We start from the raw sequence: 23614 nt of genomic DNA on the forward strand, positions 1-23614 counted from the left end.
TGCGTATCTTGTCGCCTGCTCTATCTTTCGACAGTCCGACTTGCGTAAAACGAACTTCTATGAGTCACACTTTACATGATTCATTACAAAAGCGGTGACTTAATGCATTAAACTTGAGGTGTTTAGTAAGCTATGGTTTATTCAGAAATCCTTAAGTAAAAAGGATATTTATAATAATAGAAAATCACAAAATTTATCTCATGTTATTTCATCTCTTTTGATTTTTTAAGAAATTGTATTATTAAATTTGAAACCGTTGTGGAATTAAAAAAAAAGGAGATCTTAAAATGTACAAAGAAGGATGTAATGAACAGCAGTCAGTTTTTAGTTTGTTAACTTTTCGTTAAAAATTCAAATAATATTTTATATACTTTTATTATTAGCTTCAAAAAGATTTGGCATCCAATGGCTGGAGGACTTTCCAAATTTTACATATTGGTTCAACGCAATTCAAAACGTTAAACAAAATTATTCACGTTTCCTCAAAAGGTACCTAAGTACAAATCCAATAAAAATAAGTTTTAATTGAGCAAATGGGGACCTCCGTCACCAAGTTCCACTGTTTATCCTTTGCTGTCAGCTTTTCCTGCTAGTTTCTGCCTGCATTGAAATGAGTTCGCAATAAATATTGCCCAATGTCAAATAAAAGGGCGATGAGCCAGCCTTTTTCCGCCGCGCCGCCCTGCCATCTCGGCCTATCTTTTCTCTATTCGCTCTAATCTCGGGGGACACTAATGTTTTACGACAATTCCTTTGCCGCCCAGTACAAACTTAATGCACACATCAATGGCAAATTAGATATACTCCTTGGCAAATGTACTAATAACAATCATCGAGTGTGTGTTGTGTGTGCGGGCCTCCACCTCCATCAGCCAGTCCTCTCCGGACGATTGTTTTGTTGATTCGGCTGTTACTTCCAATACATTGGCATTTAAGGGGCAGAATTGGGATCCACTTATGCCTGCCTTATGTCTCATTTGTCGTCGGGCAATGGAAATCGTTTTGTTTTTGCCTTGTCAAGTGACAAATTTTCATTGTCTCCCGCCACTAATCGCTTACTTAAAAAAAATAAAGAAGAAAACGCGCCGAAGACGCCAAACAAGAAATAAGACATAAGGCAAGTGTAAATAAACATTGAGGAGGGAGCGAGGGACTGGGGGCAACGACTAACCGATATCCTCGGTAAAATTTAGGTGGAGGTAAAAACAAAGTGACATTATCATACAAAGGTATGCCACATGAATACTTCCCAACTTTCTGGTATAACCTTTGTTATTTGCTCCAATAAAAAGCTTTTTCATTGATACTCTTAACTTTCTGTCAAACCATTTGGTAACCTTTGCTCATTTATTGCTAATGGAAATGAGGCGGAATACATTAAAAACTTCTCTTTCCTCTTGCTTAACGTTTATAAAAAGTTTGGGAAGTGACGCAAATATATTCCTCCCTTTTGCTGTACTTGCTCGGTAACTTTCCATAACTTGATTTTATAATGTGCCTATATTAGAACCTTTCCAAAACTAATTTTTAATAGGACAATTTGAGCAACATTCTCTACTATATATACCCATCCATACCCTCTAAATTCGAATGTACTTACTGTACGCACACGTACTTGCCTCTTTTGGTGGCATTGCCCGCGGCACCTTCACTTTGCGAAGCTTGCTTTAATTTCCAGCGGACAAACCACTTTGTTATCGCCCCGGCCAAGGGCCCTTTAATCTGTGGTTCTGCTCATTCCTGGGTCTGCCCCTACTCCTCCGTCTGCCCATTGATTTACGTCTCTATTTTCCGAATGTAGTGCAATCGATTTAGATGGATTTTGTTTAAACAAACTGCACAGGGCAGCAAAAGCAGCAGAAGCAGCGGCACAAAAGGCACCAAAAAGTGTAATAAATAATTGGAATCGGAATCTTTGGGCCGCTTTTAATGCCAGTGTTAATTGCGAGAGCCACCCAATTCCAAACACAATTCCATTTCCATGCCCAATCGAAATCCAAATACCATTCCCATTCCAAATCCCTTCGATGCCTAGGCCAATTTCAGTTCCTATTCCATCGATGCTTTGGTAATTAGTTGTGAATTGGATTGGGGATCACATAAAAGTGTTGATTACACACTCTGATGGCTGCGCCCCCTGCTACGCCCCCCATCTCCCGGCTGGATGCCAAGTGTTTTGTTTGTGTTTGCCTCGACTTCGATGTGTCTTTTTGGGGTTTTCGGGGGAATTAGGGTTAGCCGTGCGTAGTGAAAGTCTTTGAGACTGCAGCAGGTGTTGCTTGGACCGACCAAAAAAGTTGGTCAGCAGGAAGCGCTCCAATTAATCGCTTTTATCGCTGGGAATTTCAACTACGCAGCAAATTAATTGGGGCAGTTTAAGATGCCAGATACAGATACAGATACAGACACAGATACACAGAAGTTCCCACAGTTAAACGAATTTAATTGAAATTGCAGTTGGACATTCAAATTATACAAATGCCTCAGCAGATTTGATTAGCAGGGACTGTTGGGTAGTCTCTAGCCCTAACAGAACCCATTTTGTCAATTACAAAAATGCTAAAAATGTTCTTTGCAAGTCATGGGCATGGGTTGAGGGTGAAAAACAGAGGAAAACATCTTCGCATAGTTGCAGCAGCAAAAACATCAAAGTCATTTCATGTCTTCATAAATTCACTCACCAAAAGGCAAAAATAAAAGGCGACGAAGAAGAGCTCTTTCTGGCCATCAGCTATCTCCTTCTGCTGCCCGTCTCTTTCTCACCCTCACTTTTGGCTAAGTGAAATGACCTGCCATTTTGTAAAAGGCTAAAAAATAAGCAAGAAAACCCGAAAACAAAAAGCTCAAGTCACAACTAATAAGATTGAGTTAAAAAGAGGGGACCGTGCCGTTCGCTGAGGAGAAAGAGCGATCTGCGAGGGAAGGTTAATGTCTTATCGACATGCTGCAATCTATGTATTTAATTGACTCGACTGCAATTATAGTGTACACTCTATATATACATATAAATGGGTATATATTGTGGTGTCTTCTTCCTGCAGATAAAACGTCGTAAAATGAAAAAGAAATACTTGCCTATAATGATTTCGCATAAATCGTGACTACTCGCCAAAATGAAAGGCGAGAATTTATACTAACAGTGTAAGAGGCTGTGTATTTGTTGGAGCTACAACAAGTTACAATGTAGGCAACGCTCCATTCGCAATTCAGCGTGGAGTGTCGGTCGATGTCAGAGGCTAGTATCCCCCATTACCTTCCCCGCTGAATCAGCCCCTCACTTGAGCCCCTCACTTCGCTTGCCAATCGTTCGACGTTCCCCGAGAGTCTGTAGCTGAAGCTGAAGCTGGATTTTTAGCCGGAGTCTGATGCCTTTGGTCAGCCAAAGTCAGCCAACAAAAATCCGAGCCAAAAAATAAAAAAGGAGAGAGACAACGGATCAAGTTGTTATGGTTTAGTCGAAGGTTATATACCCTTTTCACTTGCTTTATATTTGTACTGGTACCTTCGGTCCATTACACAGCCTTTTAAGGAAAAAAGTTCGAAATATATTAGTTTTTGTAAAAACGAGTAGAAGCTTTTTAATAATAAGTGAAAAGAAATACAAATTTTGTGTGTTCTGCTCTTCCTGGTTTGTTGCACACTTAAAATTTATTTTTGTTTCACTGCCTTCCAAACATCCGATCGAATTTGTAGCAACCTTTGCAAGGGTATACAAATAAAAGAAAAGGCAACGAAACCTGTAAGCGGCCACAATTCGCGGCCAGCTCCTAGAGATGCGCACGTGACTTGGTCATCCTTAAGATTCCCTTTCTCTTCTCGACTTCCCCCCACGCCGAACCACGTTTGCCCAACAAATTGAAATTTATTTGTGTTGCGCCACACCAGTTAATGCTTATTTATAACAACAATTAATCGCCATGGACATAGATAAAGCGAAGAGAATGGGAATGGGAATGGCTAGAAAATCAGAGCGAGGTAGATGTATTTTGAGGAATTTATTTTGGGTGCGTGGAAATTAAAAGCAAATATAAAATATGTCAAACTATTTGCATATTTAATTTGTTTTACAAAAACCCCCGCGCTTAGTTCAATATTTGACAAGTTTATTGGTGCCCCATAAACTGGGCTAAGTTATGATTTATGAGGGTGGCTTATACCATTTGGTTGTAGGAGTGCCGTTTCCCACGCTCACGCCACCATCCCTAGGAGTCAAATCAAAAATGCTGCAAAAACATTTAGCCACGTTGGGTTAGGGACACTCAGACCGCGTGGACAGACGGATGGATCCGCAGACGAGGGACAATGTCTCTGGCCATTGCCAAATCGTTAGCACTTGGCACTCTTGGCATTGCATCCGCCAGAGATACTCGGCTGCCTCATCATCGTTTCCATCTTCATCGTCATCATCATCATCGCTATCCCCGACTCTCGAGACACGGTTCGTTTCGGGGCTTAGCCTTTCAAGTGTGTAATGAAATAAAAATATGTATTTAAACTTTATTTGATTGTCGTTGATTTCGGACGACAGCGCTCCGTCCCGTTCCTAATGAAAGAATGTAATAAACCAATTTAGTTTCTCTTTTCCCCGCCATTTGCATTCTTCCGGCCAACCAGTCCGAGGTGGCAGTCCGAGGAGGCAGTCTTGTATAAATTTTGGAAGCTAACCAGACGCGACATTCCCCTCCGGTCCACTACCCATCATTAGGCCTGACAAAAGTTGTTCTTCCAACTCATTTGTACAATGGGAAATCTTCCCATAATTAACGGCAGTGCTCTTGGACAACTGAATCCGCGGAGGGGAGTCGGACTTGGAATTTCTATGCCTCGCTGCACACACAAACGACGAATGATGGGAGACGGACGGACTCGGGGGTTCAGGGGCATTGCGAGGGACACTCAGACGACGGGCATTGCAATTGGATTGCCTGGAGTATATTCCTATTGTTATAGTTTGTCATTCCGATTGCCGTTGTGTTGTGTGTAGGTGACCATCCGTTGACGGTCCCTCGGGGCGGAATTATTAAAAGTGAGCCAGACAAAACCCAGCCAGTTGCCCGGGATGGGGGAATGCAATGGCCAGTTTGAGAGTCGACTCCCATTTGATATATTGCAGGCATCCGGTAGACAACGTTGACGTAGACGTGATGCTGCAATAAAATCTGCGCCGACTCCTCATTATACATAAATACCGTGCACCTTAAAAGGGTATGCCCATGAATTTATTTCACTTGTGTGGGAAGAATTTCCTCTGATAAAATCTCTATGTAAAAGAATATAAAATTTTAAATTTTTATTTAAATTAGGTATCCAAAAACATGTTAAAGTTGTTGCTTTGTAAGCCCAAAGCTTGCCAGTCTTAATTTTAATTAAAATGATACTTTTAAATGGCTAACAAATGTATACATTTACATTTTTATGGATAGACTTTGTCAAAGTTTAAACGTGTTTGCTCTTTAATGCTGCAATTCAAAGAAACATCTAAATTTAAATGAATATTTGAAAAATACACAAACAAAAGTAAAATAAATAAAATATCTAGGGCACCATAATGAGACATCTAAAAGCTATAAAAACATTTAAAGAGCCACCGCCATAAAGGATATTTTTTCAACCCATAGGGTATTGCCATTTCGATATGAAAGCTCCCTGAATATTACTCTCTTTCCAGCAGCTTGTCATTGTTGTGGTTGTCACATTGTCGCCATCGTTGTCTCCATCTCATCATTTGAAGCCTACACACAACCTCACAAACAAACCAATAAAAGGCGCTGTCTGTTGTAGTTTGGTTTTGTCCGTCCCCGTCTGTCTGTTGCCCCGAAACAGCTTCTTTTCCTCTAATTTTCGTTGCAGCCAAATATTTGAGCCGCAAACAGTAAAAGACACCAAACAACATCTCGTGAACCTCAGTCAGCCCACGTTTGAAAGCTAGGAAAGTCCAGCCCCTCTCCTTCCGCCTCATTTTCCAAAATGTGTCGCATTGCTTTAATTAAATATTTTCAATTTTATGGGTTTGTTTGCATTTGCATTTAAATTTTCAGCTCGGTTTTGGTTTTAGTTTTTCCAGCTCCTCCACCGCGCGAGTCACACAAAAATGTTTCTATTTATTTGTCGTTGATTTGATTTCGGTTTATTTTTTTATTTTTAAGTTGGTCAGCAGAAGCAGCAATAAAAAAAAACAACAATACAAAACCGTGAGACGGTGACACCTGGTGGTCTACTCCCAACTCCAATCTTGGGACTTTAGACTGGTCTGAACTGCATTTACATTCCCATTCCCATTGGGGCATCGCGCGTTTTCCATTTTTCTTGTTCATCTTCTGTGTCGGTTCATTAGTTAGGATTACTGGACAATTATGTCGCATTTTGGTGCCGCTAATAGTTGTTTATTTATACAATTATAAAATTGAAAGCTCACATAAATTTGTCTGATTTTCTGGTGGGGGTATCAGAATTTCCTTTCTGTTGGAAAGTCTTTCTTGGCAACGAGTGAAAGTTCTCGAAATTGTAGGTTCTCCCATTATGAGATAAGTCTTCCTTTTGAATCGAGTCTTTTGGGGGATTTGGTTTGAGGTTTCTGGGGATGCCCGCTAATGGGCCTCAATCGGGTCTTATGGCGGTGGCTTATATCGAATTCATTTGCCTTGCCTGCCTTTGTGTCGAAATTGAATTGATTTCAATTTAGTTTCATTTAAAAATGATTTAAAATTTAGAAGGCCTTTCAGCAAAAGCTGCGGGGTTAAATAGACAGTAAGGAAAATTTTATAATTGAACAAATTGCATTTATTATTTGGATACAATTTGATTGCCTTAAATGTCAGTTTTCCCATTTAGCCATCGATGACAAATATTTACCATTCACATTCAATTAGTTACTGATTAGATATTAATTCCCATGGATATATCTCACACATGCGATAAAACTGATGACCAAACTAATACCAGATCTTTTAGATAGGCAAATTGTTTGCAAAGCTCCTAGAATTCCCACAACTATGACTCTATATATGCAACCTTTATCCCCAGCCATATCTTTTCATTTACTTTGCTTATCTGAAATTAAGTTTCCCAAGCTCTCCATTATTCCCCTCTTTGAGTGTTCAGAACTTTAATAATGTCAGACCTCTTCTCTATCCCCCCAATAAAACAAACACCGGAAACGTGGGCAATATTAATCGGTTCCCTCACTCCACCTTACATGTGCGTACAGGCTATAGCTATATATATATGAACTTTATCGAAACCCCAAATCAATTTATTTATGTGCATCGTGCGCTTTAGTGTAGCAAACAGAATGAAAAGCTTGGGCTTATCTTCAACACGGTCTTTAGCGTCTGATAAGGTCCTCCTCCTCCTCCTTTTGCTTAACCCTTGAGATGCATTCGGTCGAAACTCCAACTCAACCAAGCGTTGAAAACTTAACAGTTGAACAGTTCAACTGAACTCTACCCCCATCCGTTTCTCAGGCTTTCTCCGCTTAGGTTTGGTGGTGGTTCTCCGCGATCCCGGTGCAATAAAAGTACAAAAAGCAAATAGGTTCGACCCATGGGTAAATATACGAGTTATAGTACTGTATGTATAAACGAACGCAATGAATGAAATGTGTTTCCGCTTCGCCTTGCAATAATAGTTGAAAAATTGGAAAAATTGTGGCTGTCCTCGGGGGACACGGATTCCGGATCCGTTAAATGTGTCTCATTAGGCGGCTGCTGGAATGTGGGCGTGGCTGGGTTAAGGGCTTCTCCGCACACAGCACAGCACAGCACAGCATAGCACAGCCCGCACGCAGATCACTTTTCAGTGCGTGCCATGAATTGTCGTTTAAATTAAATTAAAGCCAGTTGACTAGGCGCAGGAATAGAATGGGACAGCCCAGGGAAATTGCAACTGCAAGCCACCACCATTGAAAGGAGAATGAGGATGCGGATAAGCCACCCCATCCTCAGGTTCACGGATAAAAACAATCTGTTTGCTGCCTGTCACAAGGCAAACACGCCGTATGTGTGTTGGGGGAAGTCGCAGGAGGGCTGCGAAGGAAACTCATAAAAATCCACAACGATTTGTTGTCGTTACGGCCAGGAGACCGATGACGAAAGGCGAAAGACGAAAGACGACCCACCGTTATGTGGTGTGCGGTGAACCTGACGGCACAGTGGGCCAAAGCCCGAGGGATGAATCCCATAATCGCAGATCGAATTGCTAAGGCCCAAAGGGTTCCAGGAATTATTATATTTCTTTAATTAATTATTTGTGTACATTACATTGCAGGGATACCAGTATATTTGCCACTTCAGTATCCCATTTCAGGCAGTTGGCATAAAAGAAAAATAATTGCAATGCACGTGATCTGTAGTTAAATTACACTTTGTCTTATTTGTACAAAGGATTCACACAGTATTAAGGGGGATCAGTAATTTGGGAATTGGTTCCGATAATTGTATATTTTAAAACGAAGTCGATTTATTTCATAAACCTTTTATAAGTTTACAAAGAATATTGAAATTTTGTGAATTTATTGTACAGTTTTTAAGGATTTTTAAAAATCTTGATGGACTAGAATTGAAATTTAAAAGGATTATAAAAAAAACTTAATGGAGAAGTACTAAAACTTTAAGAGATAAGGTGATTTATCTATTTTTTAATAAATCAAGGAGATTAAGTGTCCAAGTTCTTATAGAACATGCATTCATGTTTATTTTATTAAGCCATTCAACCCGTTATCGAACACAGAGAGTTATGGGGTAAAGCTAACATCTTTGAACCCGGAACCACATATCGTATCCCATGGGGTTCCACTGTTCCACCGTGGTTGATGTGTTTTTTGTGGGTTTTAATTTTTTTTCTCCCTCTGCCTTTTCTTCCGGGCAAGGTTATTGCAATCGCAACACCTCAGCCGCCGGCGGGAAACCCCAGGCCAGGCCAGGCCAGCCCATCTCATCCAATCTATATCCCGAACTCCCTTCCCTGGGCATTTTTATTGCAATCGCAACACCTCAGCCGCCGGCGGGAAACCTCCTCTTTCCTCCAGAAGCCCTGTGCAACAGCTAAGCCCAGGCCAGGCCAGGCCAGCCCATCTCATCCAATCTATATCCCGAACTCCCTTCCCTGGGCATTTTTAATGCTTTTAATTTTTGCTGCGCCAACGAACGGGGAAGAACGGAATGAGCACTAAAAGTAAGCCCAAAAAAAAAGAGGCAGTGGAATATACGATATACGCTTTTCGGGGGTAAGATGTTCAGTGTTTGGTGTTCGGCGTTCAGTTCTGTTCGGTTAGGGGTTGCAAATGTTCTGGCTGGATGTGTCCTCGTGTGTGTCATGTGAGAGGGTGTGCATCCTTTGATTGCGTGTGTGAGTGGGTGAGGGCAACCGAAAATGTGCAAAAAATGGGCGTTGCTCGACGCGATATATCTAATGGCTTTGTTTCCGAGAGTTGTCGCCCCAACTCCGCGCATTTCTTGTCGCTGCTGTTTAATGCATGTTGGAAAATGTTGAAATGATGTACTTGCCACCACTCTGAACCACTCTGCACCACCCTCAACCTCCACCTCCCCCCTGCGGTGCACGGGCATATGCCAGACTGCTAAATATGCAGCTGTTAATGGCTCAAAAATTAAAACATTAAGGCGGAGCACTCGTCATCATCGTCATCCAGTCAACGACTTTGATTGGAAATGTGTTTGGGCTTTCATCCCAACCACCCGATCCATCGCAACCACCCTACCCCACCGCCCAACTCATTTTCCTGGGAAAGCGCTGAGTAATGGGAAAAGTGCACCTTGCATGGGAAAGATTCGAACGGGCAGATAGAACCCGCTATTTGACTGTATAATTATACACGTGCTCTAAAAGGTTGGCGTGCCCAAAGGGTAATCGAAAATATTTTAGAACATACATAAACCATATGTCAGGGCAAAAAGTTATATATTTTTTAAGGGCCTTATATTATTTTTAAAAAGTTTGTCAGCTTTCGTTTAAAAAATATTATGTAATATATGTTGTTTATGTGTGACATCCTAATTAAAAAAATGTATTTCATTCTCACGCTCCAAAAAAAAAAAAATAAATAAATGAGCTGATGACAGATTTGCATAGAACAATTTTTGCTTCCTCTTCATAGCTTTTGATTTGATTTTCAATCTATTAAGGGGTCTGAAAAATTCGTTGTGGCCTACTTAGATTTTCTTCATTGAGTTTTTTTGGTTCACCTTTGTTTTGGTAACTCTTTTGAAAGGGTTTTTTGTGGGTCACTTGCCCCCGAACGCAAAGGGTTACGACTGCGAATGGTAAATGGAAATATGGTAAAATATGTTAATTGAAGTAGACCCAAGTTTATAACGAATGGCGTTAGAATCCATTTACTTTGTGTGGTGAAAGTTCAATTACCTTTATCCGATCAGAAGTTTGACAGTTGGGCGAGCACTAAATATAGTTTAGATTGAGGTACACTTTGGTAGCTCATTTACTGTAGAAAAAAATCAATTGAAGGGTGGTTGGGGTGAAATTATGAATCGAATATGGCTTGGGTATATTTCTTTAACAGCAAACTCAAAAATTAATTTCCGTTCTTACCCACCCGATGTTTCTGATTGATTTCCTCTCAATGGCCAGACATCCGAGGGAAATTTCCTTGAGAAACTGTTGTTCTATTGTAGCATTTTCGTTGCTTTTCCTCATGCTCTCAGAGCCTGGCTTTGTCTGCTTTATGTTTCCCCTTCGTTTGCTCTGGGCAAATTCATCCTTTTCATTTTGGACATCTTTTCTTGGACTTGACTCAATTCCCCAATTTTGTTATATACACAAAGACACACACACACAATTCCCTTGGCGAACATTTCCGAGAAGCAACAATGCACCACCCACCACCGTTGCTCCCCTTTTTCCCCCACTTTACCTCGCTTTTCCAGAGGCAGACAATAACAACGTTAAACAACATTGAGGAATAGACAAAGGCAGGCTACTTACAAGCCGCATGCCACCACAAGATGGCCAGTACTCCCTGGAACTTCAGCTCCCAATCTCGAATCCCCCTCCTCACCTGGCACATCTTATCTTATCGCGCAGGTGCACGCCACACGGCTCAGAAAGCGACAGGGCAGCGACAGCCGTCGAGCCGAAAGAAAAAAAAGACCAATCCCCTGTCCCCAGCACCTTGCCAACCCCCTTGCTCCCCCCTAAACCTGCCGCCCATGCGCACAGTGCACGACATGAATGGCAATTTGTTGGCCAGCAAGAATTTATGAGGCGGCCTCTAAGAACAAGCTCAAAGATTCCGCAAAGAGACCGAGACATAATGACAAACACAAGAACCACACAATTAGTCATTTGCGGCTTGTTCCTTCATAATGTCTATATCGCGTCATTTTGTTTCCTAACAATATTTAACATAATTAATTTTAAAAACCTCGCTCTCTGTGTGTCACCAAACCTTAGCTGATATAGGCGGAGAAGCTTATAAACATGTTGATTTTAGATAAATAGATATTTAAATATTTAACAAATATATAAACAAAATTTAAATATATCGTAAACCAGTTTTTTTCCTGTGCAGAAAGAGAATCAAAGCTTAGGTCATCGATGGGAAATGCAAATCACTTGAAATGAAAATGAAAATGCCTGGTACTCGGGGTGTACTATAAAGGCGTATATGTTAGCGTGGCTGTAGGAGAACATCAAAGACCGAGATTGTTTAATGAGGAAAGTGCATTATTTGACCCCTGGCCTCACCGAATTAGCCTTGTCTGCTCGCGGAATCCGTCTGGACTTCTGTTTCTAGGCTTGTAGGAGGGAAATTGCTTTCAGCAGCAGGAGAATGGGAATCAGAACAACAAGATGAAGCGAATTTATCAAACATATTTCAACATGCGGCGCGGGAAATGTGTTTCTGATGATGCTGATGGGTCGAAAGGAAAGCCAGCAGCGGCAGCTAATTAAAATGGCTTATAATTTTCATGATTTACACTTGCAGGCTGGTTTCCACCGCCCCCCAAACGCCCCGTTCTGGTTCTAATGTTTGTGTTTTGGGTTAAAAGCTCATAAAATTAAAGGCCCTAAAAACATGGCGTGGGCTAAAAAGGGAGAATTTTAGAGATGAGAACGGAGAAAAGTTTATGAACACAACATAGTGCGAATGAAAAGATGAAGATGATGAAATTGTTTAAGAATTTTAACAATATATCAGTATAAAGACATATCATATGTTAACCAACAGTATACAAAACAACTGCTTTGATTTAAATAAAGAAGCACTTATTTTTTAATAAGTTCACTGTAATCAAAGACTGCTCTTCGATTTGGCTTTTCCGAAAATTATTGTCCACGTATTGCCATAAATTAATTATAAATTTAGTTAAATAAATTATTATCGCCTGACATGCTTGGCATAATTTCTTGTCACGATTTCCATCCCTAGCAAAAAAAAAAAGAACGAATGAAATAAACTTGCTTAAGCTTTTTGATTGTGCAAAGGCAACAACTAACAGCAACAACAACAAATTGTAGGCGCACATTTGGTTTTTATGCTATCCGGTGCACAAAATATAATTCAATCAACGCCAAGTGCCACGCCCCCCAATGCCGCCACACCATCGTCAGTGAGGGAATTCATTTTCTATTTTTTAGTTATTTTTGACTCTTGCATGCCGCACGTCAGCAGATGTAGGGTTAAGGGGGCAGGAGGGGCAGCATAGGGGTTAAGGCAGAAGAGAAATGTTCCTCAAGATAGTATATATCGTCGTGTATATGAAAAATATGGCATATGAGCTGCTGCTGGTGCCCGACCCCCGAAGACCAGATGATGGTCTCCTCCGACTCCGACTTCACCTCGTGCCGCTTGTTGCCCCTTTCTGGGTGGACTGAGGGGGAGAAGGGGTGGGTAAGGAATGGGCAGATGGAGGTGCTAGTGGTGCTGGTGGAGCTGCTTTTGGTTGTGGGGTTCTAGCGTTCGGGTTCCGGAGTTCTGCGGCTGTCAGCTCACGGCGCGCGCAGCAGCATAAATCAACTTATTTCATTGGAATTTATGTTTTGTTGTTGCGCCTGTCGTTGATGCAGTTGCAGTTGCAGCGGCATCGGCTTTGGCATACCCTGTGCAACAAACACTCTGACGACTGACGCCACCACCACCACTACCACCATCCTCCTCAAGCGATCCAGCAACCCAGCAAATCCGCGAGGGGATTACACTTGCTTCCTCATCGCATACCCTTATTGTGGCTACCGGCAGGGAGGATTTCAATTTTTATGACAACTGGATGCTTGATTTAAAGTCTTTTTAACATGTTTTCTTAAAGTTGAAGAAAATACCGAAGATTTTAAGTGCTAATTTTCTTACCAACTAATTTTAAAAAGCAAGTATATTGCCTACACAGCCTATAGAACAATAAAAATTTGATTTTGCGAAATAAAATAACGATATTTTACAAAATGGATTTGAAACTTTAAAATAATTTCATAAAACTCGAAACATGTCAGTTTTACAATTTAAAATCACTAATGATTGTCAACTTCTCAAAGAAAACATAAAATTACAAGTTATACTTAGTCAAGAGTATCCAGAGTTCGCTTACATGTCAACGACATTTTCCATGAGTATTTCATGTTTGTTGCCTGGTTGTGTGTGCAATTGCTTCATTTGCGGCAATGTCTTCGATGAGATTGGGGGTCGGCGGGGAAAGTGAAGTGAAAGGAGGTGGAGTGGTAGCAGATTCAGAAAAGTAGGAGGTGAAACGAGGAGGCACAGGCCGCGTGTTAAAATGTACACTTTGCATTTAAATCATTCCGGGAAGTCGGGTTCGTTATATTTATCTGTTGCCATTACCTTATAGTACACTCACTCTGTGGCCCATGTGCAACTGGAGGAGTCTCGGCAGGAACTCAATCAGCAGGGCCACTAAAATGAGCAGAATTGAAAAGCTAAGCACTTTCCTTTCTTATTTTTATCCGACTTCTGCTGCTGGCTGCAGCTCAGAGTGCTTAGAGTGCGGCTAACTTGTGGCGGGAATATCCACTATATAATCCGAAGAGTGAGAGATTAAAGGCTCATACTAAAGCTGCCACATAAATTAAACTTACTGAGCAGATTTGAGGAATTGTGTTGGTCTGGCCAAAAGATATGCCTGTATTTTCCATACATTTCCTTTTTTCCTTAGCATGATTTATAACTGAGACTATGTGAAATACTAAAATGTTTATTCTTCCTTATGTATTTGCAGGTATGTTGAAGATAATGGACAGAAATACGTCTGGTTTAAGTGACAGAAGTTTTGGTTCAAGAGACGTGAGTTTAACAAGCATATGGAAATTGTGTTTTACCTAAAGATAATGTTATAAATTAAAGGTGATTTATTTTTGCCTACACTCGAATTTAAGAACTTTGTTGGATGATTTGGTAGTTGTAATATCTCTTAGTCATAAACATCTCAATACTTCCTGCTCTGCCATTATCTACGTTTTTCTCTCTTCACTCGATTTAATTTTTCCATGAGTACTGCAGACATTTTTCCTCGGAACAGTTCCCTTTGACTCGATAAATGACTTTGTCCGGTAATTTGCCTGTGTGTTGTGCAACTCCCCGTCACTTTTTTAGGGGATTCCCACACCCCCTTTTCCCGTGTAGTGCATAATTATGCCATGCTAAACATTGTCTCACACTCGTCACTCTTCCTCCTTCGCCCACACTTGGATTTATGGAATACTTAACGAACAAAGTTGTGAATACAACAGCGAACGTGAACGTTTCCCCTTCCAGCAATTAGACGCCATTTCCATTAGCGTTTAACCATTTAACATTTTTCTCTCGCTCATGGTTGTTTTTTAGTTGGTTTGTTTAACAAGTCTTCACACCTGCCCACATCTTGAAAAAAAATATATTTGAGCAGTTGAGCGACTGAGAAAAAAAGCAAAGAAGTTGTACAGGAAAAAATCTTGTCACTTGTTGCCAATTAAGAGGAAAAACAGCCTGAGGACCCTGATGATCGTACATCAAGTGGTGGGGTCGGAATGTGTGCGTCTCTATAAAGAGTACTATATAGTGTGTCTGCTCCTCCAGAGGACCAGAGGCGGTCAACGTCTGACGCTGGCGGCGCAGCTGCTTCAATTAGCTCAGTCTGTTTATTTGCAAATTCCTTTTTTTTGCTCAGCTTTTGTTTTGATTTCTGTTTTTTTGTGCAGATTTTTTGCTTGGCTTGGCACATGTGAAAAGAAGCAGTGAAGGCGATCCGAAAAGAATCATTTCTTCTACTGTTTAATTGCAGCTTGCCTTTTCGTGTGTTGTTGTCTGGCTGCCTGGCTTTTGCATTTAATTACTTTGTTTATGGCCCCGGCAGCAACAATAAAACTTCAATTTATGTGTGTGTTCTCTTTGGCACCCACCTCCCTTTCCCCTGCCTTAGTCGAATTCCAATGCACAAATTGACAGGCCACCTCCAACCCCTTTTCGCTGGCCTTTGTTATGTAAACAACGCGAACTTTATATTTTTTGTGTCGACGCTGCAATACTAAAACCAACTTAACTCAACTCACCGCCCTGCTACCCAAAAAAAAAGAAGGAAAACAGGAATAGAAAGGGAAAACCACCCACAATTCGCATTCTAACTGAACGCAAAAGTTTTTCCTTGCACAAATAACTCGACTTCTGCGACTCAACTCGCTTTGAATGCTTTGCAATTTCCGCTCTTCTAAATTTGTTGAAAATATTTTCACCCCCCCCCACCCAGAGCCCAGAACCTCCGGAAAAGCGAGGAAAACTTTTCTGCTGTGCGGACCAGCCAGCAAAAACAACAACAGGGCAGCAACCCATGACTGACTGCCCAACCTTGCGTAATATTTTAATAAATTTTGTCGCCAGGCTGATGGGCTCCCATTGGAGGGAGCGGGACAGATACACAGGGAGCGAGCGAGAGGGCTGCACACAATGCCAACTCTGATTGCTGCCACTAACCTTTGTCCGATTTCCGTTCGTCGTTTGCCGTTCCTGTTGTTCGGCGCCTGCGTCCTAATTAAAAACGCTGGCAAAAAGTAGGATAAAACCAACAAAAGTGCGTCGAACCTTTCAAGCAACAACAAATGAGCACCGAAAGAAATCGGGTAATAATATGTAGATTAATAATAAAGAAGGAAATCCTTCTACCTTAGAAAGTTTCTACAGCTTTTAGTTGAAATAGTAAAATATAAAAGCAAAAAAAAAATATAAAGTTTTTAGAGTATATTATGGAATAAATATTTAAATATAGGCTTAACCTTGGATAATATCTTGCAACACTTTTTCATTAGATATCTATGGGGAACAACAAATATTCTTTTAAAAGCCGCTTCTTTATTAAATAACCATTGGAGTATGCTAACAGAAAATGTTATTATTTTTTCTGTGCTGAAAATGTAATATATGGTATGTAGAAATAAATAGACCAAGTTAAAACAACAAAAGAACTGGAAACTAATTCAGATATATGAGTACACTATAAGTTATTCAAATAAATAAAACCACATCTTACCATGGTTCTTGTAGTTTTTTTCTGTGCAAGGATCAGCTTAGCAGCAGGACATGGCCTGTCGCTTGATTGCTGCGATGGAGTGGAGTGTGCACTGGTGGAATTTCCATGTCAAAGCAGATTTTCTAACTGATTTCATGTCCAGCGATTTGAAGCGCTCAACAATTTTCAGCTAGCCATCCAAGTGGCCGCATCCCGCTCGCTCCGATGTCCTGTTCCTTGTGCCTTGTTTCCCATTCCTGGCATGAAATGGAATGATGGCTGATGGCGTTGGCGGCGGCGCCCACTGATGTGGTAATAAACACCCCTTGTGCAGTCTAATGGACCGTAATTAACTCGTGCGCCGACTGCGACTGCTGCGTTGACCGAAGCAGCGACGTTGTCGTTATACAAGCGATGAATAATAATTTTTTGCCAAAGCCACAGAGCCGTAGAGTCGTCCACTCCGTGGACAACAACACAGGACAAACTGCCAGTCCACGTAGAAAACTCGAACCCGAACCCCCTTTTCTGATACCCAGGCTACAGTGGTAACGATTGCCGATTTAATGGCCAATAATTTTCGGGGCCTGATCGCCATTCGGCCATTCGCATCGCATTTACATATGTAACTGGCCAACAGGCAAACACTGTTGTCCAGATGGTGGAAATTACTTATCGCCTGTCGTTTCGGGTAATCGCTGTCCCACATATTAGGTTCGATTATGAGGCAATCTTTATGTCCACAGCAAGTTGTTGATTATGTGCCGAGTTGATCTATGTACTGCCGAATAATTTCTGGATGAGATATGGGTTTTATTAGGCCCGGCAACAGATGTCTACAAAGCTGAGATGGTAATTTGAGCAAAAGGAATTATAATTTCCAGATTAATGTGCTTGGTTTTTATAGATTACATATATAATGATTAGCATTAATTGCTTTGACATTTGCTCTGAAATTAGGGCCTTAAACGAAATATAATAACCGTCTTGTTTAGATGTTAAAGCTAGTGCTATTTATATTGTCATTCAAACGGAATAGCTTAACCAAAATCGTATTATTGAGAGCAAAAAGGTCTTAATTATTCATGCATATTTTGGGAATCTTGTAAAAGAAGATTACTAATAGAGTTTTATAGATTGCTTCAGAGCAAGGTCAATTTTATTATAAATATCTCATTTAAACGCAAATTTTTATGAATATAAACCACAAACCTTTAAAGGTTGCCAGATACCATCAGATCGGACTATCGTATGTCATTTAAACAAATTTAGATGTTAATTCTTGTCTTTAAATAGATACTGCTCTTAAAACCCTCTTTGTTCCCAAAAATAAAAAGTCCTCAATTATTTGTGGTTATTTTCCGCTCCTTATTAATCCTTTAAAAAGAACTCCTACTCGTTGAGTTTTAAAAATCACCATGTCATAAGGCTTTTCAGAGGCAATTACCTGTTCTGGTAGAACCGATTCTTTCCATTGTACACCGGGCTCCAGATTACCATTGTTGTTGCTGCTGGTCAGGGTGTTGCTGGTGTTGCTGCTGCTGTTGCTGCTGCTGTTGCTGCTGCTGTTGTTTGCGTGACGGATATTGCCTTGTCACTTGCATGTACGAGAAATGTTAAAACGTGGAGCCGCTTGGCTTGGGTTTCATCGGCTTTTGCCTTTTTTCTAGCTCTTTTCCCCACATCGGTCCACTCAGGTCCTCCCGCTGCTCCTCGGTGGTTGCCCCTTTTTCGACCAGCGACCGCAGCAACCGCAGAGCGGCAATCAACGCACAGCAGCAACAGCAACAACGACAGCAACAGCAATATCCAACGAACCATTGGGTTTTTGTACCGTTCGAAAGTTGTGCTAAAATTTAATTAATTTCGCAATTTGCCTAGACGCTGTCGATTGTAGTAGATTGTCAATTGCAGGCTCGTCGTCCACCAATTTCTATCTTTTCGAAAGCCGTCGATTTGCGCTTTTTGTGCTTCTCGGCAGCGGCAGCCGAAAAATTATGATGATTGCCATCATCATCATCCAACTCGCTGCACGTAATACCCATAGACGAGAGACGTACTCGTATTACCCCACACTAAGCGCGGGGCGTGGCAAATGGGCGGCGATTTAGCCATGGCCATTATAAATACCAATTTAATGAGCGCAACATATGCAACGGGCACAAAATCCACGGGCGCAGAAGGGGGGTTGGAACATTGCAGCGAACGTTTAATGCGATTACATGGCAGCGGCACATTTGTCATCGGCGGTAGAGTCGCCCAGTAACGGGCGTACACTGAGCCAAATTCGAAATGGACAGGGATTGATCACTGCGATAATTCAATAAGAAATTATTAATGGGCTTAAACTTTGAGTAAGTTGCGGTTGAAACTCAATTCGGTTGTAGTGCAGTAAGGTAATTTTTTATCAAGGGGTTGTATCTCTGAGTTATTAAATTATAGTCTGAGTTAATCTTTTAACAGGGATTACATGTGGAATATTTAATTATTGTTTAAGGGTCTTAATACAAACATTAAAGGCTTAAAGTTAAGTTGTTTAAAACTGTAATTACAAATTATAAAAAAAATATATATTTTGGTATTTGATTTTTCAATTATTTCATTAAGTGCTTTAAACGCCACTGTAATTTTTGTATGTGCTACTTTATGATTTATGTAAGTTTTGTTCATTTATGATGTTTTCAAAACGACAAGTTATGAGTTCTTTTGATGCGATTTATAGGCTGTTTACGTAAGTTTAAAACATTAAAAAGTGATGAGTGTTTCAAGTGGCGCCCAAGTAAACTGCAATAATGACTTAATCCGCAAAAGAACTGCCTTAATAAGCGCATAATTGCGGCAAGTGCAGTGGCCCCCTGTGAACTTCAACTGCAACTTGAACTGCAACTGCATCTGTATTTGCATCTGCATCTGTGTCCGTGTGTCAGCTTAAACAAATCAAGTCAAATTACTGCAATGCTAAACAACGAGTGGAGGAAGCAGAAGAATCTGTGGCAAAACAGCAGCAAACGAAACGAAATGTAACGAAGCAAAACAAAACGAAACTGGCGTACCAGCCGCAAGGTTTCGCATCCGTAAGATAGATTTTGCTGGTGCAGATGCTACTGCTACTGCTGCTACTACTACTACTGCTCCTGCCACGCCAATTGCATGGCCATCGTGCATAACTCCAGCTGGATTGTCTGAGGTTCTCTTCCCTGGCTTTAGTTTTAGTCCGGCATGCGGGCCACTGCAGTAACAGTAGCACACAGCGGTGGAAATGCCAGTAAAAGAGGAGCTCGGAGCTCGGAGCTCGGTGCTCGCAGCTCCCGTCGCCGCTCATTAAGTGCCACTCTACGACAGTTGTCGCTAATGCCGCCGCAGTGTCCCGCTTCCCCGAGTCAACGTAAATTTGCAAATATTTGCTGAAATCGGACGAGAGCAAGTGCTGCCACCATGTGAAGCTGCTGATTCTACTGCAGCAGCGCAGGGCACAAAAATTCCTGGAATTGTTGCCCAGCCGAGGGGGACTTGAGCTTAAATGAGTGTTAGATGGGCTCTGAAAATATGTCTGCCCTCCATCCTCTAAAAAACCCATTCAGCGCCCTGAAGAAGTTTGGCACTTTAAATGCTAAATGGCAAATGCCAGCCGGGAAACCACTCTCCACTAATCCAGTCTCAAAGTCCATCACTGCACAAACAGTTCAGTTCGTTGCAATTATCCCCGCCTTGCGAACCCACCTGAGGCTATTGGCGAATCTCTTTTTCATTTCCTTTATGGCCAACCGCATATGGTACGGCCACACAGCATTATAGTTAGTGCCACTCCCACCAGCCCCTCTCTTAAAAATTTCCAACAATTGTCATATTATACTTTTAGGTTCTATTCACCTGGTTCGCTCCATTGTCCTCCTGCCTTCACATGGCGACCACTCCCTTGGTTTCCCTTTTGATAACCATGTCGGCGAAGGGCGCCACTTGCACCCTGTGTACCTGCAGCTGCAACCTGGATGGCTCGACGACGAGGAGTGCTTGAAAGATATGGGAATTCTGAGGCAATGGGCTTGAAAAGGAGGGGCAGATTCATAGACAGACAGTCCCTTTTTAAACAATAACATTTAATAATAAATGGAGACATAATGGAGCATATCGAAATAAAGTAAATAGTTGTTTACTTGGAACAGCAGATCTGAAATCGATACTACGTGCTAAGTTTAGTAAAAGTAGTATTTTCGATTTTAACAAAGGTCAAATTTCATTTTAGTTTTTGAGTTTTAAAGTTATAAGTTTTATTTTGAGAAGAGTGGAAAATGGAATGTTTTTATTAAGAAGCAATAAAGAAATCATTCCATCTGCCACGATCAATTTTATAAGCAGCTAATTGGGTCTTTTATTTCGCTTTGGAGGTCAGGTGAGATCATTTTTTAATGGGCTCGCCTTCTCCTTTGTTCCCCCGCATATGAGAGCATTCGAGTTAGTTGACAGGCAAGTGTGAGAACTTTTTATGGCCTCTACGGGGGGTCACCACAAAGAATAGAATTTTTACCCACTTAGAATGGGAGTCACCTCGGGGACAGAAAGTTGAGCCATTTGGCCAACTGTAAGAATGGTCTTTGGAAGAGGTGTCACCACTTGACGGGGTCACCCCACAAATGGGGCCATCACACAGACATTTTTTAGACATTTAAAGGCACACTTGCAAGGCGTCAACTCACTTGACTTGCCAAAAGCGAAAAGAACATTCCAATCCATGCCGCAATAAGAAAACATCCCCGGCTCTCAAGCAACCCTCGTGGGGACTAGGACCAAAACTCCGTGGTTTTTCCTGCAGAGCAGGGCGGTTAATGACCACTCATTGTCTTACCTGACCCACTTGTTCCACTGCCTCCCGAGTTACGAGTTGCTTCGAGTTCGGTGAGTCAGAGCCTTGATGTATAATTTGTATTTAAAATGCAACAAACCATAATTTTAAAGTTGAAAACGCCGCTTGTGCGTGCAGTTTGTCAAAAAGAAGGTGGCAGGCTAAACGGATGGATGATGGAGAAAGGGAGGCAACCCGCGGTGCGACTGAAGAAACGGAATGAAATTATTAAGTATTTGCCTGCGCCGGCAGTTGGAGGAACAAAGGCCAAAGCTTTTAAATATTTAATAAGTATACAAAAATGAAGGAACCGAGAGGGAAGCGAAACGCAGGGACATTCGCCTGTTGTTGAGTCATGTCAATTGACTGACTGAGTGTCCCGCTGTGGCAAGGGAAATGGTAGTGGGTATGGAAGTGGAATCAATACCGTGGATGGCCGCCTGCAGGGTTCCCGAGTACTTGTAAGGATATACATATACAAGCGCACACTCTCTGACGCACTAACGGTGACAATAAATGAGTAAAAATGACTTCAACGAAACGCAAATGAAACGACAAACCGTAGGACGGACAGACGGTCGAAATCTGTCATCAACACGCCGCCAGTGAAGAGCAAAAGATACGAAACGGCGAACCTGGCTACGACGCACTCACAGATATTCAAAGATACACACACACACCCATGCAAGAGCCATGAAATTTGATACGACGCGTGTGCGTCAGTTGAAGTGAAAAGGGAGGGGAGGGGGATTACACAGGCAGAAAGACACAGGAGAGACCAAAGAAATTTACATTTAATAATTTCAAGCGCCCTGTTCTTGGGTATTTTCGTTAAATCTTATTTAAACTTGTTAAAGCAGATTTGACTATTTCACGAACGCAACCAAAGCTCATTTATTACTGATTTTAAACCAACAACAGCCAGCAATTAAAAACTCACTCATGAAGACATTAACCGGATCATTAAGCGTAGTCACAAAAACGGAATATTTTTTCTCGATTTTAAATAATTGGACGTTATCTAAGCTAAAATTAGATTATAAAATATAATAGTTTAATAACAGTCGAGCTGTATTTCAAATTTATTTTGCATTATCATTAAATTAAATAATATAAAGGCCTTATATAATACTCCCCCAGGCATCGATTCAAAGTCCAAAAGAGGGTGGTCCGATGGGTTATGACCGGTCAGATTAATAGAGCGTCAAATTTTTATTTGCTTTGCCGCGTCTGCCAGTCCTTAAAGATATTTACTTTATGCTTCGTCTAAGAATTAATAAAGAATAACGTGATTTATGTTATCCCATAGGCGTTGGTTGGGGGACAAACTTCCGCTTTATTGGCCAGACATATGACGGAATGACAGTACTTTGTGGTTATGTTTCATTTATGCTGTTGTTTTTATTGAGCCCTAGCAAAATATGAACCATTGATGGTATTTTATTGTTATTACGAGATAATCTGCGGGGTTCCCTTGCTTTTGCCGACTTAACCATAATTTTAGTATGTTGTGTTGTGTCACAAGGAAGGGGAATTATGATGGTTTCTGGTGTAATGGGAATTTTCATTAGGATATTTCCTTGGTTATGTTGTTAGAAGATTAATTCAAGAATTTATGAAATTTTCTTGATGATTTGTTTACCTTTCTGGTGAGATTGCGTGTACTTTAGGGCCATAATGGAACATCCTGGCTCACATTCCACATCTTCCCGTCAACCTTTTGACTCCAGGGGCGAGTTTCGTCGCTGGTGAAATTTACAGCCCTACCTGTCCTAATCCCGGTGATGCAGCATGCTGCTCGCAGCAACATATTTCACTTCTCTGGGCCAGAACAATGCGAAGGCTTTTAGGGGAGGCGAAAAGAAGACGCTCGCTCTACTTGACCCGAAATGCGGATAACAAAAGCCGAGACAAAGAGCAAAACTACGTCGCAGAGAGCTCAACTGCAACACGCATTGCACCTGGGATTCCGATGGCATAGGGTTGTATGGGATTGGGCAGGGGATTTTGGGCGGACTCAGCGCACGCCTCAGATTCTCCCTTTCGGTTTTTATGGATTTGTGAAACATTTTATAACTTTACATGGAAATGTAGTGTGTGTGCGCGAGTGGCGCAGGTGGGGCTGTTTATTATGGTAACCTCGAAAACAAGTTGAAACCCGAGACATAGCGACAAACTAAATAATGCCCAGCTTTGTATTTGTCCATTTCGATGATGATGGGCCCACACAGTCGAGATAAAGATAAACACGAGATAAATGAAGATTGCGTTTCGGCACTCGAGGCGCCATTGTAATAATAAAGCCACCAAT

At 41.3% G+C, this 23614-nt stretch overlaps 1 protein-coding gene across 1 annotated transcript in view; it reads left to right on the plus strand.

Annotated features, from left to right (window-relative positions):
• Positions 1-23614, plus strand: part of LOC128256533 (protein slit) — a 54851-nt gene that overhangs the window by 881 nt on the left and 30356 nt on the right. The window contains 1 exon segment of the mRNA XM_052986953.1: positions 14205-14269. The gene's annotated coding sequence lies outside the window, so the exon portion shown is untranslated.

This window comes from Drosophila gunungcola (assembly GCF_025200985.1).
Source record: "Drosophila gunungcola strain Sukarami chromosome 2R unlocalized genomic scaffold, Dgunungcola_SK_2 000020F, whole genome shotgun sequence".
Lineage (NCBI taxonomy): Eukaryota > Metazoa > Arthropoda > Insecta > Diptera > Drosophilidae > Drosophila > Drosophila gunungcola.